The 13,862-nt window shown below is 39.4% G+C and overlaps 1 non-coding gene across 1 annotated transcript; it reads right to left on the bottom strand.

Moving 5' to 3' along the window:
- Positions 1-13,367: 13,367 nt before the first annotated feature.
- Positions 13,368-13,474, bottom strand: LOC127110030 (small nucleolar RNA R71). Its single transcript, XR_007797269.1, has one exon. It is a non-coding gene; the product is annotated as a small nucleolar RNA R71 (small nucleolar RNA).
- Between the last annotated feature and the right edge of the window lie 388 nt (positions 13,475-13,862).

Here is a 13,862-nt window from a genome sequence, read left to right as displayed (position 1 = left end):
CCAGGTATGGTCCCATTTATGGATCGAAGCTTTGGCCTAACAGGGTTTAAAAACCCTTTCCCTGGTGATTCTCCCCAAGATACAGCGCTGTCGAGTGCTGTGTAGAGGACATTTTTGACTCCTACGATGATATCCTTCAGGATAAAGGCTAGGTCGAAGGGATATGGGTTCATGAGACCAGACTAACTTGGTGGCTCGACAATTTGGCCTGAGCCAGATGTTGCCAAAGTCTTTGGTGTCTCATTCGACTGACATTGTATGGGCTGGTCGACAACAAAACTTTGAAGGCCACAAAGCCTACCTCAAATTTCACAAGTTGACTTAGCACCTCAAATTACCAATCTTCAAATTTCAACAATCTTTCCTGACTACCAAAGACTTTGACAAGTGGTGGTTCGAATACCAACGTCAATATTTTCCCAATGCAGTTTTTCTCCAAAACATGATCGACGCTTTTTCCGCCCTCGCTAGTGAAACACCGGCTCCACAGCCGAATATCGATGCTCCCGTCAAAAAAATCCAAACTATTAATGTTGAAGAGGCCCAAACAAAGAAGGTAACTACTGCTCCCTCGCTTTTCCTTTCTTTGAGAAGCAAAAATAACCAACACTTTCCCTTTTTTCCTTTCTTCGAATACTCTTTGATGGCGTCAAAAGCCTCTTGTTGCTCTCGCCCCCAGTGAAAATCACTTTCCTTCTTGATCTTGAGTAGTGGCGAAAAAACCTTCGCCTTGCTACTTAGATTTGATATAAATCTTCTCAAGAAGTTTATCTTTCCCAACAAAGACTGGAGTTGTTTCTTTGTCGACGGAGGCTTGAGATCCAAAATTGCTTTTGTTTTGTTTTGGTTGATCTCGATGCCTTTTTTGTGCATCACGAAACCTAAAAATTCTCTTGCATGTACACCAAATGCACACTTTAATGGATTCATTTTCAATCCATATTTTCCCATCCTCTCAAATGAGCGTCGAATATCATTTTTAATCTATATGAATAGCATTCCATATGCTAGTTTAATAGGTTCTTTGATGTATGTTATAGTCTGTGTAAGAACAAGATTTGGTTCTGCATCTGACCTTTAATTTTGATGATAACAATGCATTATTTCTTAGAGAACAATTTTGTACCCTAATGGTTTTTGTCTAGTATGTAGTTTTTGCTAACAGGTTATGACTCTGAAGAATTGACGTATGATGTCATTCAATTCTGGACTCAACACACTTTGAATCTGAAGAGATACAAAGTGCTTTACAAGATGTTGTCAAGTTCTATAATGCTCTTAGACAATAATTCTGATAAACATTTATGCTAAAGCTTCTAACTATGGATCTGATTGAAGAGCCTCTAAAGGATTGTCAAGCCTTCAAGACTCTGTGCTCTCAAGTTCTGAAGACTCTGAAGAACAAGTTCTGGAGACTCTAAATACCAGGTTCTGAGGAACTGTGTTAAGACTCTGAAGACCAAGGTTTTGAAGATTCTCTCAACTAGTATCTTAATCCTTCTAAGCATCCTTCAACATCATTTATTTAGAAGCTTCTGAAGATTAGAAGATAAGATCAAAAGGTTTTTGCATTAGGAAACTAGTACATAGTACAAGATCACCCTTCCCTCCACTACGCTGATTTTATAGGCTAATGACAGTACTATTGTACCATTTTGCCTCCCAATATACAAACCGTTATACAAAGAGACAACTTCATTTTGCTATTCCAATTCTACCCTCCAGCGGATCTTTTAATTGCCTATATAAAGAAGACTTTGAAGATTGGACAAGCTGCCAATTCACGTGAAGATACACTACACTATTGTTAAACTTGATATTATTTGTGTATAGTGTTTGCAAACACACATAGAGCTTTTGTTCGTTATTGTGTGAGAAATTCATTGTACTTAACTTGTGTTAATCTGCTTTCTTAGAAGCAATCTTGTAAACACATTCTTGTAATCTCATTTGTTTGAGTGTATTCCTTGAGTGACTAGGTTTTAGTCAGATAGACTCAAGAAGACAAAGGTGGGTTGTATTTGTGGTGTTTGTAATCAGTTTCAGTCATAGTAGATTAAGTCCTTGTTAATAAGGAAAACTCACCTTGGCGGGTGGACTGAAGGTAGCTTTCTTAACAACGAACCAGGATAAAAATAACTGTGTTATTTTTCTTGTTCATGTTATTGTTTGATTGTATTTGCTTTAAAAAGGCTTTCATTTTTAGAAACTCAAATCAAACCCTCCTTTCTTGTGCTTCTTGCCACCTTCAATTGGCATCAGAGCTCTGGTTTTGATCTTGATTAGATTATCAAACACTTAACAGCGTCAGATAAAGATCCAGTGTGAAATACAGTGGTTGCCCTTCCACCACCAGTTACTCATACAAATGATAGATACCACTATAATGTTAAACCTCCTATTTTTGATGGAGATAGATTTGATTATTTGAAGGATAGAATGGAGAGCCTATTTCTAGGTCATGATGTTGATCTATGGGATATGGTAGTTGATGGCTACATACACCCAGTAGATGCAAGTGGTAATAAAGTTGAAAGAAGAGTGATGACAGAACAACAGAAGAAAGATTATAAGAATCATCACAAAGAAAGAACTATCTTGCTAAACGTTATTTCATATGTTGAGTATGAAAAGATCACCAACAGAGATACTACAAAGTCAATATTTGATTCTCTAAGGATGACTCACGAAGGGAACACACAAGTCAAATAAACCAAGGCTCGTGCCTTAATTCAAAAATATGAAGCGTTCAAGATGGAGGACGAGGAAACTGTTGAGAACATGTTCTCAAGGTTTTAAACTCTTGTTACAGGACTTAAGGTTCTTGACAAAGGGTATTCTACTGCTGATCATGTGAAGAAAATCATCAAAAGTCTACCTAAACATTGGAAACATATGGTAACTGCTCTAAAGTTATCAAAGGATCTGAACAACATTTTATCATACCCCGAAATTTACCCTACCCCTTGTACAATTTTCATCTGATCCATGGCCCTAGTACATGTGCATACATTCACCACTTCATAATTACATTTGCATTGGCATGATTCATAACAAGAAAACACGCTACATGGACTCAAGGCATGGTAATGGTACTTGAGGAAAACTAGGGTTTCCTAACATCATCTTGAGGTGTGCTAAACCAAGCATAAAACCCTAATTCCCTTAGACCCTTTGCATTGTTGATCTCGGATATCTTGCATCTAGGGTTTTGGATACCTTTTGCATCGTGGATCTTGGTTATCTTTCATTTAGGGTTGTTGAATCCATGAAGATCTTTTTTTCAATGTGAGGTCCATTCTCAATTAATTTGGTGATCATGTGGTTCATTACATTGGTGTGCTCGATTAAATATCTTGACTAGACATTGTGTTGACTTGATTGATTATTGATCATCCATTCACTGTAGTGCATATCATCATAGTTTATGTCATCATTTGCTTCATTGACAAGTTACCCCAAAGGCTTGCATTTCATTTATTCAATTCATTTAAATGGCATGATAAGTTTCACTTATTGCAAGGGGCATTGTTCAAACCCAGGTCCTTGTTTACTTAGGTTACAAGTTTTCTTTTTCCATTTTGATTCATCCATCCATTGTACTTCATTTCAAATAAGTGGTCATTAATACATTCACAATATTGCATTATACACTAGAATTTCATTTTTTTACCTAAGTTGACTTTTCGTCAACTGTTGACTTTTTGGTCAACCACTTGACCAAAGTTAACTGACTAAGCTTTGACTCCTAAGCATAATTATAGTTCATAGCATTTCATTTCCCATGTTACTTGTGGTTAATTGTCATTATTTTATGCCATATCATCACTTTAATCATGATCGTTCAAGTTAATATTTTCCATTGCATTTACTAAGTTTATTGGGAACTCAACTTGAAGTGTGAGAACCCTTGAATTTTCATTTTTGTAACTTGCATTCATAAAGGCATTCATACACGAGTGATTGGAAATGGCAAAGTGAACAAAAGATTGATTTGCATTAATCATAAATCATTTTCATTACCATGAATCATGATCACAAAAGTTTATCCATAGGTATTACATTACATAAGCTTTAGAATTGTATCAAATCATGTTACATTACATTACGTTAGATCGAATAAAATTAAAAAGAGAAGCTTTGGGGCCATTTGATTGAATTTGCAGCCATCACCATCCTCATGATGCACCTCAAAGGGTTTCCTCTTGCATCCACTTGCAATGTCATAGTCCTGTGAGCATTCAAACATCAATTCAGCATTCATAGCATTATTTCAATATAATGCATCAGTAGCAAGTTCATACTAATCGAGCCAAGCCAAAATTAACAGCTCAAGCCCGAAACTGGATGAAATGTACCCGAACGCATCGCACGATCAAACACACAACAAAGTCGCCACCGAAATTTATTTATCCTAAAAAAAGGGAAGGGAAAATATCGATAAAACCTAAGGGGAACAAAGAAACGGGTAAGGAAGTCGGTTATGCAAGGGGGAAGTATTAGCTTCCCTCACATTCATGGTACTCCATGGGAACCATTTTGAATGTTCTTGCTTGGATGGGTGTTGTTATCTTCATGTACCTAAAAAATAGAAAATGGGTTAGAAAAAGAGTGTTCGAGGAGGATTGGGGCCCTCATGCCTACGGATTCTCATAGTGCAATGAGAAAGTCAGAGCCTCGTAGTTCGTGGAACCGGAGAGAGAAAAGAGGGAAAAGAAATAAAAGTGTTCGCCAAGGATTCGCATCCTTGTGCCTATGTATCCTGATAGCGCAATAAGGAAGTCCGAGCTCTATAGTTCGGAGAACAAAGACTGAAAGAAAGATAAGATTGGGGGTGGTGTTGAAACCAAAAAGGAAAAGGCTTACCAAAGCACTGGACTGACGTGGTAAGGAAGGAAAGAAGGAAATTGTCAAAGCACTAAGACTGACATGACAAGGGTCTTACCAAAGCACTGGGACTGATATGGTAAGGAAGCAAAGTAAGAACTTGTCAAAGCATTGGGACTGACATGACAATGGTCTTACCAAAGCACTAGGACTGATATGGTAAGGAATAAAGCAGGAACTTGTCAAAGCACTGGGACTGACATGAAAAGGATCTTACCAAAGCACTAGGGTTGATATGGTAAGGGAATGGTGTTTAAACCAAAGAAAAAAAAGGGGTCAACCATAAAGGTGTGTCCCAAAAGAGAGGAAGGGGGGTTAACTATAAAGATGTGTCCCTAAAAAGAGGTGTATAACCATAAAGATTTCAACCTGAATTGTGGTGTCAAAACCAAGAAATAAGGGTTAACCATGAGGGTGTATCCACAAGAAAAGGATAGGGGGTTAACGATAGAGGTGTGTCCCTAAAAAGAAGGAAAAGAAAGGGGTTAACCATAAAGGTGTTTCCCAAAGAAAGAAATGGCAATGGTGTTTAAACCAAAAGGAGAGAGTAGGTGAGCCAAAGGGCTAATTACAAACTTGACAGTGAATTGACTGAAATTGTACTAAAGTCTATTAATAGAGATGAATACTCTGAGCAACTGGGTCATTCATCCCGTACCCAAAATATTCAGAATGAGGATAGGAATGCTCCCTCTCACCCCTTCTTTATTGCTTAAGGCTAATGGCATGCAATCCTTGTTAATGGCTGACAAGTTGTTGAAGCAGGTTCACAAGGATGATTGTTAGATGCCCAAGAGTGCTTATTTGAGCTATCAAATGTGGGCATCTTTCACTCATTTTTGTCGAAAAAGTGTTCGAAACCGCCCTTGCTTTTGTTGATTTGCAATACTATGTGAAATGATCTTGGTACCTTTAATTTGTGTGTTATTATGCAGGAATTAGGCATGAATGAGTAGAAAACTAAGGCACAAGAAAGATGGCAAAGGAACCAAGAAAGAAAGCAAACATAAGCAAGCTCGCTAGGCGAGTGAGATAGCGAAGTACTCGCTAGGCGAGCATCCAGCGAGCAACTAGCGAAAAATTCCAGTAGCAAAAAGATCAAAACTCGCTGTGGCGAGGGAAGTAGCTAAGTATTCGCTAGGCGAGCATCCAACGAGCAGGTAGCGAACAATTCCAGTAGAAAATTCATCAAGACTCGCTGGAGCGAATGAGAGAAGCGAGGGCTTCGCCTAGCGAAGGATTGTTTGCCTAGCGAACAAATGCAAACTTGTCTGGGCTGATTCCTCTGGACGCAGGCTCTTCTGGTGACTTATTTTGGGGCTCGCTAGGCGAACCATTCTGCTCGCCTAGCGAGCATGACAGCTCAGATACCATTAATATAAGTAGCATGGGCTACTTTTTGGAACACATCTTCCTTTTTCTTGGGATCATCTTTTTCTTTATTTTTGGCTTAGAGGTGATTTTTGTGCCCTAGAAACCCCATTTTCTCATTCTTCTTCTTCTCTTGACAATATTTTACAAAAAGAAGGTGGATTCCCATCCAATCTCGATTCTTCAACTCGGATGTTGATCAACCTTCTTCTGAAACTTGTTGTTCAAGCTACCATGAAAATGAGTAGCTAAGTCTTTCATTTTGTCAAGGTTAGATGTAGATGATCATAAGCTTTGTATGTATATGGGTTGATCTTCATTTGTAAACTCTTTAATGATGAATGTATGGTGAAAACCTTGTTTTATTGATAACTCTTTGTGTTGGTTTATGATTGAAAGGTGTTTTCCAACTCTTGACCTAGGTTTTCATCCATCCTTGTTCTTTAGCTAGAGATAGTATTGAAGGAGTTTGTTCACTAAAAAGTTGAACCTAAAAGTTGTCATTTTGATAGATTGCGTGAGAGATCAACAATGGATCAAAATGGGAAAAACCACAATGTGTATTAGAAATAAACACATTGGGGGACTTTGTGAATGTGTTTATCATCTAATGGAGTTTATGAGTTTTGTTTGATCGAACATTTGCATGCAAAGTGATCGTCGAACCCTAACTTTGACAATCTTTCTCAAATCGTAAAACCAAAACTTTTACCGCAATTTCTTAATTTTTATGCAAGCTACCGTAACCGAAAACTAAAACCCCCTTGTTACTATAAGTTAAGAACTTAACAACTGTCGAACGGCGGCAATATCACATAATCCCTGTGGAGACGATAACAAACCCCGATACTCTATCCTTGTACCAACAAAATGGCGCCGTTGCCGGGGATTGTGAATTGATATTGCGAGCATCGCAATAGTTGCTGAATTTTTAACTTCTGAATTTTTGACTTGTGCTTGTTAATTTGTTTGGTTTTGTGTGCAACTTTCATTTTATGCGAGGGAAGGTTCCTGAGGACCAACTTCTTTTTGATCCCGAGATCGAAAGAACCGCAAGGAGACTGAATAGCAGAACGAGACGAAGGAGGCAACAAGCTAGACAACGACAAGAACAAGGAGAAGGTTCTTCTACAACACACCCACCACCTTTCACACCTATCATGGATCCACCACTACCATCGCCCGTTTCCACCCCATGTGTCAACATTCCGAGGAATACAGCTCAGTTTGCCAACCACCAGGGAAGGCAAGCCGAGATGAAGACGGGAACTCTTAACTTGCTATACGGAAGCCATTTCACCGGAATGGACCATGAAGACCCCTTTTCTTTTCTCACCAAATTTTACGAGATAGCATTGGCAGTCGGAGTTGATCAAGCTCAAGAGCTACCGTTGTTCAAAAGACTATTTCCTCATGCTTTGCTCGGCAAAGCCAAAGGTTGGTACTTGGATCAAACACCTGCAGTCATGACGGATTGGAACGTGTTGGAAGAGAAGTTCATTGAAAGATTTTTCTCCCACAACCGGTTCATGGAATCCAAAACGGTTATCTCTGTGTTTTCGCAAGGAGCTAACGAATCATTGAATGAGGCATGGGAAAGATTTAAATCCATGCTTCGAAAGTGCAAAGGGCATGGTTTAGACGAATTGACGCAAATCCACATTTTCAAGAATGACCTTCAACCTAATTGCAAGACTTTATTGGATGTTACTTCGGGTGGTTCTTTGTTGTCTAAAAGCGCCGATGAAGCTACTGATATCATTAACCGTATGGCTCTAAATGACCTCCAAAGTCAAAGTAGAGGCAACACTTTGAAGAAACCGGGAGTGCTTGAACTTGGGATAAACGATGCTATTCTTGCCCAAAATAAACTCATTTCACAACAAGTTGAACTCTTAACCCAACAAATAAAAGAGTTGAGAGAGCCTTCAAAAGCTAAACAAATAGCTTGTTGTGAGCTTTGCAAGGGTGATCATGACACCGGGTTTTGTCCACCTCCCGGGTTCGAAAAGGTGAATTACATGGCGAACCAACGAGACTACCAACTGAGGCAACAACAACAACAACTGTATCAACAACATCCTCAAAATCAACAACAACACTTTCAAGGGAATCAAGGGTTCCAACCAAGGGCTAACTATCACCATAACCAAGGTTATGGAGGTGGTACCTCTAGCCGTCAAAATCCTTACCAACCTCAATAACCGCCGGTCGTGACTTCAAAGTTAGAAGAGACATTGACACAATTTATGCAATTGTCAATGGCTAATCAAAAGAGCAACGATGCGACAATCAAAAATCTCGAAACTCAAGTCGGTCAACTTGCTAAACAACTAGCGAAACAACAACCCGGACCATCTTTTTCGGCGAACACGCAAACAAATCCAAAAGAGCATTGTAAAGCGATAACGACGAGAAGTGGAAGGGAGTTGATTAGTGAGAGTAAAAAAAGAGATGAGGAGAAAAAAATAGAGGATAACATTGATGTTGAAATTGGGGAGTGGAGTGAGGAAGAAGTTGAAAAGAATGAAAAAAATGGTGAAGTAAAAAATAAAGAAAGTGTGGAAGTTGAAAAAAATAAGAGTGATGAAGTGAAGGTGGAGGGAGTAAAAAAGAAAAGAGAGAGGAATTCTAGAGTTTCTAAAGGAAAGGAGGTAGTGGGCGCTACTCCAATCCAAAACCTTCCGTATCCACATGCTCTATCTAAGAGGGAGAATGAACGACATTACGCCCGGTTCATGGATATATTCAAACAACTTCAAGTGAACATTCCGTTTGCCGAAGCATTGGAGCAAATGCCTAAGTATGCGAAATTCATGAAAGACATACTTACTAAAAAGCGGAGGTACACGGAACCGGAGACAATTGTCCTAGATGCTAGTTGTAGTGCAATCATTCAACGGACGCTTCCGAGAAAAGAGGTTGACCCGGGACGAGTTACTTTGCCAGTTACAATTGGTGATTTCTATGTCGGAAAAAGGGCTAATTGATTTGGGGTCAAGCATTAATCTAATACCATTGTCTATTGTGAAGAGGCTTGGCAACATTGAAATGAAGGCCATCCGGATGACTTTGCAATTGGCCGATAAGTCGACTACCTATCCTCATGGGTTAGCCCAAGATGTATTGGTCAAAGTTGACAAATTCTTCTTCCCGGTTGATTTCATTGTGATTGATATGGAAGAGGATGATGATGCTCCTCTTATTCTTGGCCGACCGTTCATGAAAACCGCACGCATGATGATTGACGTTGACGACGGTTTGATGAAAGTAAGGGTCCAAAATGAAGAAGTTACTTTTGATCTATTCGAAGCCATGAAGCATTTAAAGGATAGTCGTGATAGCTTTCGCATTGATGTGATCGAAGAGGTAACTTTTGAAGTTTCTAAACATATTCATGAGATATCTCCTATGGAGTTAGCTCTTGATGACTCCTTTGAAGTTTTCACAATTGAAGAAGAGCAAGCTCTTGATGAATGCCTAAGGGAACTTGATAGTCTAAAAGAGTTACATCCGTGGGAAGTTGAGGAGGAAGTATTGAAGAAGGAGGTTAATGAAGAAAAATCTCCGATTGAATTGAAAATGTTACCTTCTAATTTGAAGTATGCATTCCTCGACGAGACCGAAGCAAAGCCGGTTATCATAAGCAATCTTTTGTCAAAGAATGAAGAAGCCCGTTTGATCAATGTTTTGAAAAAGAATCAAGAAGCCATGGGTTGGACTCTTTCCGATCTCAAAGGAATTAGTCCTTCCTATTGCATGCACAAGATCTTAATGGAAGAGGACTTTAAGTCGGTAGCTCAACCGCAACGCCGCTTAAATCCTACTATGAAGGAAGTTGTTAGAAAGGAGGTTGTTAAGTTGTTGGATGCAGGAATGATTTACCCGATTTCGGATAGCCCATGGGTTAGTCCTGTACATGTGGTTCCGAAGAAAGGGGGCATTACCGTGATTCGAAATGAAAAGGATGAGTTGATCCCGACAAAAGTGGCAACGGGGTGGCGTATGTGCATTGATTATAGGCGATTGAATACCGCAACTCGAAAAGATCACTTTCCACTCCCGTTCATGGATCAAATTCTAGAAAGACTTTCTGGGCAACAATACTATTGTTTCTTAGATGGCTATTCTGGGTATAACCAAATTGCGGTTGACCCGGCCGATCATGAAAAGACGGCTTTCACATGTCCTTTTGGAATTTTCGCATACCGTAAAATGCCCTTTGGGTTGTGCAATGCACCGACGACTTTCCAAAGATGTGTGCAAGCTATTTTTTCCGACCTTATCGAGAAAACAATGGAAGTCTTTATGGACGACTTCTCCGTATTTGGTGGTTCCTTTGGTCTATGCTTGGACAACTTGGAAACGGTTCTTGAAAGATGTGTGAAGACAAATCTTGTTCTTAATTGGGAGAAGTGCCACTTCATGGTGACCGAGGGGATAGTGCTTGGCCATAAAGTCTCTTCAAGAGGGCTTGAAGTTGATCGTGATAAAGTTGAAGTGATTGAAAAGTTGCCTCCTCCGGTGAATTTGAAGGGAATCCGAAGCTTTATGGGGCACGCCGGTTTCTATCGGCGCTTTATCAAAGACTTCTCAAAGGTAGCTAGGCCTTTGAGTAACTTGCTGGCTAAGGATAAGGTATTTCTTTTAACTGATGAGTGTTTACAAGCTTTTGAAATTTTAAAGGAAAAATTGGTTACCGCTCCAATTATAGTCGCACCAAATTGGAATTTAAATTTTGAGCTCATGTGTGATGCGAGCGACTATGCAATCGGAGCGGTATTAGGCCAAAGAAAAGAGAAAATTTTTCATGCGATACATGATAACACTAATATTTACGTATTTTCGACTCCGATTTCACATGCATTCTAGTTGTTTTATTGTCATTTTGTTGTGTTATTACTGTGTTTTCCTTTGTTTTCAGGCTTTTACTTTAATCGGAGCTCCGATCGAGAAAAGGAGTGAAAAAGAGCTAAAAACCCTAAAATTCAGCATTTTGTGCTTATGGCCTACCCCATGGCGGGCGCCACAGACCAAGCCATGACGTGTCCAAGTCCAACTTCCTCAACTCCCACGTTTCCCCACTACATCCACTAAGGCGCCCCACTTTGTGCTTGTGGCGGGCGCCATAGCCTTGTGGCGGGCGCCATAGCCTTGTGGCGGGCGCCATAGCCTTGTGGCGGGCGCCACAAGAAGGAAACGGTTTCCTCTATTTTTAAGTTGAAGGGCATCCAAGTCAATTCCACTTTTTTTATTTGCTTATAAATAGAAACGCGAATTCAGTTTTATAATCATCCAAACTTAGAGCAGAGGCAAACTCAGAAGCAACTTTGTTTCACTTAGGCATATATTCAGTATTTTATAGTGGTAATCGCTTCGCATTGGAGTGTTACCACAATTATGTCATCAAGTCTGTGATAGAGTCTGTAATCGAGTTTGGAGCACTTTGGAAGGAAGTTAATCCTGCCGCCATTTTCTTTTCCGCATCGCAATTTACTCAGCCCTCCGATTAGAGCAGGTTTTTTTTCTTGTCTTTACTTTACTTATTTCCCGCACTCGCTTTTACTTTATTTATTTCCTCGCACTCGCTTTAAATTATTTGTTTCCCGCACTCGCTTTTACTTTATTTATTTTCTCGCACTCGCTTTAAATTATTTACTTTCCGCACTCGCACTACTTTTATTTACTTTCCGCACTCGCACTACTTTTATTTACTTTCCGCACTCGCACTACTTTTATTTAAATTTATGCACTTTTACTTTACCATGTCTAGCTAAATTTATAAGGCTAGAATGTAAGGATCGTAATTAAACCAGTAATCCGTACAATTGTTCGTAGAAACACTTAAAGGGCTATTTTAACTTTCAACTTAAGTTTTCCCGCACTTCAATTCCGTTGGGTAAGATCGAAAGTCGTCCAACGTCTTTATAAACTTAATTGTTTTTAACTATTTCAAAAACAGCGAAAGCGCTTTGTTTAGTTCATTAGGAGTTTTTAACATTAAGAAGAAAAGAGATTTTAAAACTATTTTCGGACGCGTTTATAAGTTTAGAGTCTGGTCCGTAAGAACCTCTTTTGGTTAAGAAGTCCAGGTTATAATACTTTTCAATTTAGTCAAGATACTATATTTCTTAAAAATAGGTTTACTACTCTAACGCAATGCGCGCCTTTTTATAAGTGACAATAAGAGGGTTTGATTAGGGAGTACAACTCGGTTCTGAATACGCGAAAGCGACAGTTCCTGTTAAATTAGTTCTTTTCAAAGTAGGAAACACTGCCCATAAGTAGCTCTACTAGCAAGTACTTGGATTATCAATTAATTACGTGAATTACATTCGACCCTGTCTTTATTAATTAATCTTTATTCAACACTTTACTTTTCATTGCACACTACAAAAACACCTATTTTGATTGCCTTTGATAAACACCATAACAACAGATAACGATAGCTTGACACTTGGTCTCTGTGGATTCGACAGTCTTTTATATTACTCTGACGCGTTCGTATACTTGCGAAAAGCACGCATCAAGTTTTTGGCGTCGTTGCCGGGGACCAATTTCGTCAAATTTCATTTTCCTGTTGTTATATCGTTTAGACTTAGGTTATTTCCCGCCGGTTAATGCGAAGAACTCGCAGTACCGGAAGTTTAAGCTTAGCATACCCTCTGGCGGAACCTGAACGTTACGCTTGCGCACGTTTATTCTTTCATAGAATTAAGAGAGCTATGGTCGAAGATCAAAACCAAAGACCTCTTAAGGACTTCGCTCAACCATCTAATGAAGAACCTATTTCTAGTATAGTAAACCCAATCATCCCAGCCAATAATTTTGAACATAAACCATCCCTGTTGCAACTAGTGCAACAGAGACAATTCGCGGGTCTCGCTACCGAGAATCCTAACCAACATTTAAAAATATTTCTTCAATTAGCAGATACTTTTAAAACCAATGGAGCTTCTCCTGAGGCAATACGTTTAAGATTATTTCCTTTTTCCCTCAGAGATAAAGCCCTATCATGGTTAGATTCCTTTCCACCCAATTCCATTACGACTTGGGATAACCTTAGAAGAGTTTTTCTTGCTAGATATTTTCCCCCGAGTAAGACCGTCGTTCTTCGAAACCATATAACTAGATTTACCCAAAACCAAGGAGAATCGTTGTTCGAAGCTTGGGAGAGATATAAAGAGTTGTTACGAGCATGCCCACATCATGGTTTAGAAAATTGGTTAATCATTCAAACCTTATATAATGGACTTCATTACAACACAAAGATGACCATCGACGCTGCCGCAGGCGGTGCTCTGATGAATAAACCTTACCCTGAAGCTAGTGCCCTCATTGAAGACATGGCTCAAAACCATCAATCATGGGGAGTCGAACGAGCGACAGTGGAGAAGAAGGAAGCCCAAGGAGGGGTGCATGAACTAAGCTCTATAGACATGATGCAAGCTAAAATGGACGCATTAGCCCTTAAAGTCGAGCATATGTACATGGACCCGAATACTGTAGCCGCAGTTTCGTCGGATTGTGAGATATGTGGAACCCAAGGACACCAATCCGCAAAATGCAGTCTATTGAACGAAACCCACTCCGAGCAAGTGAAC

Source organism: Lathyrus oleraceus, chromosome 7 (assembly GCF_024323335.1).
Source record: "Lathyrus oleraceus cultivar Zhongwan6 chromosome 7, CAAS_Psat_ZW6_1.0, whole genome shotgun sequence".
In the NCBI taxonomy this organism is placed as follows: Eukaryota; Viridiplantae; Streptophyta; class Magnoliopsida; order Fabales; family Fabaceae; genus Lathyrus; species Lathyrus oleraceus.
This window is presented reverse-complemented; position numbering and strand designations above follow the sequence as displayed.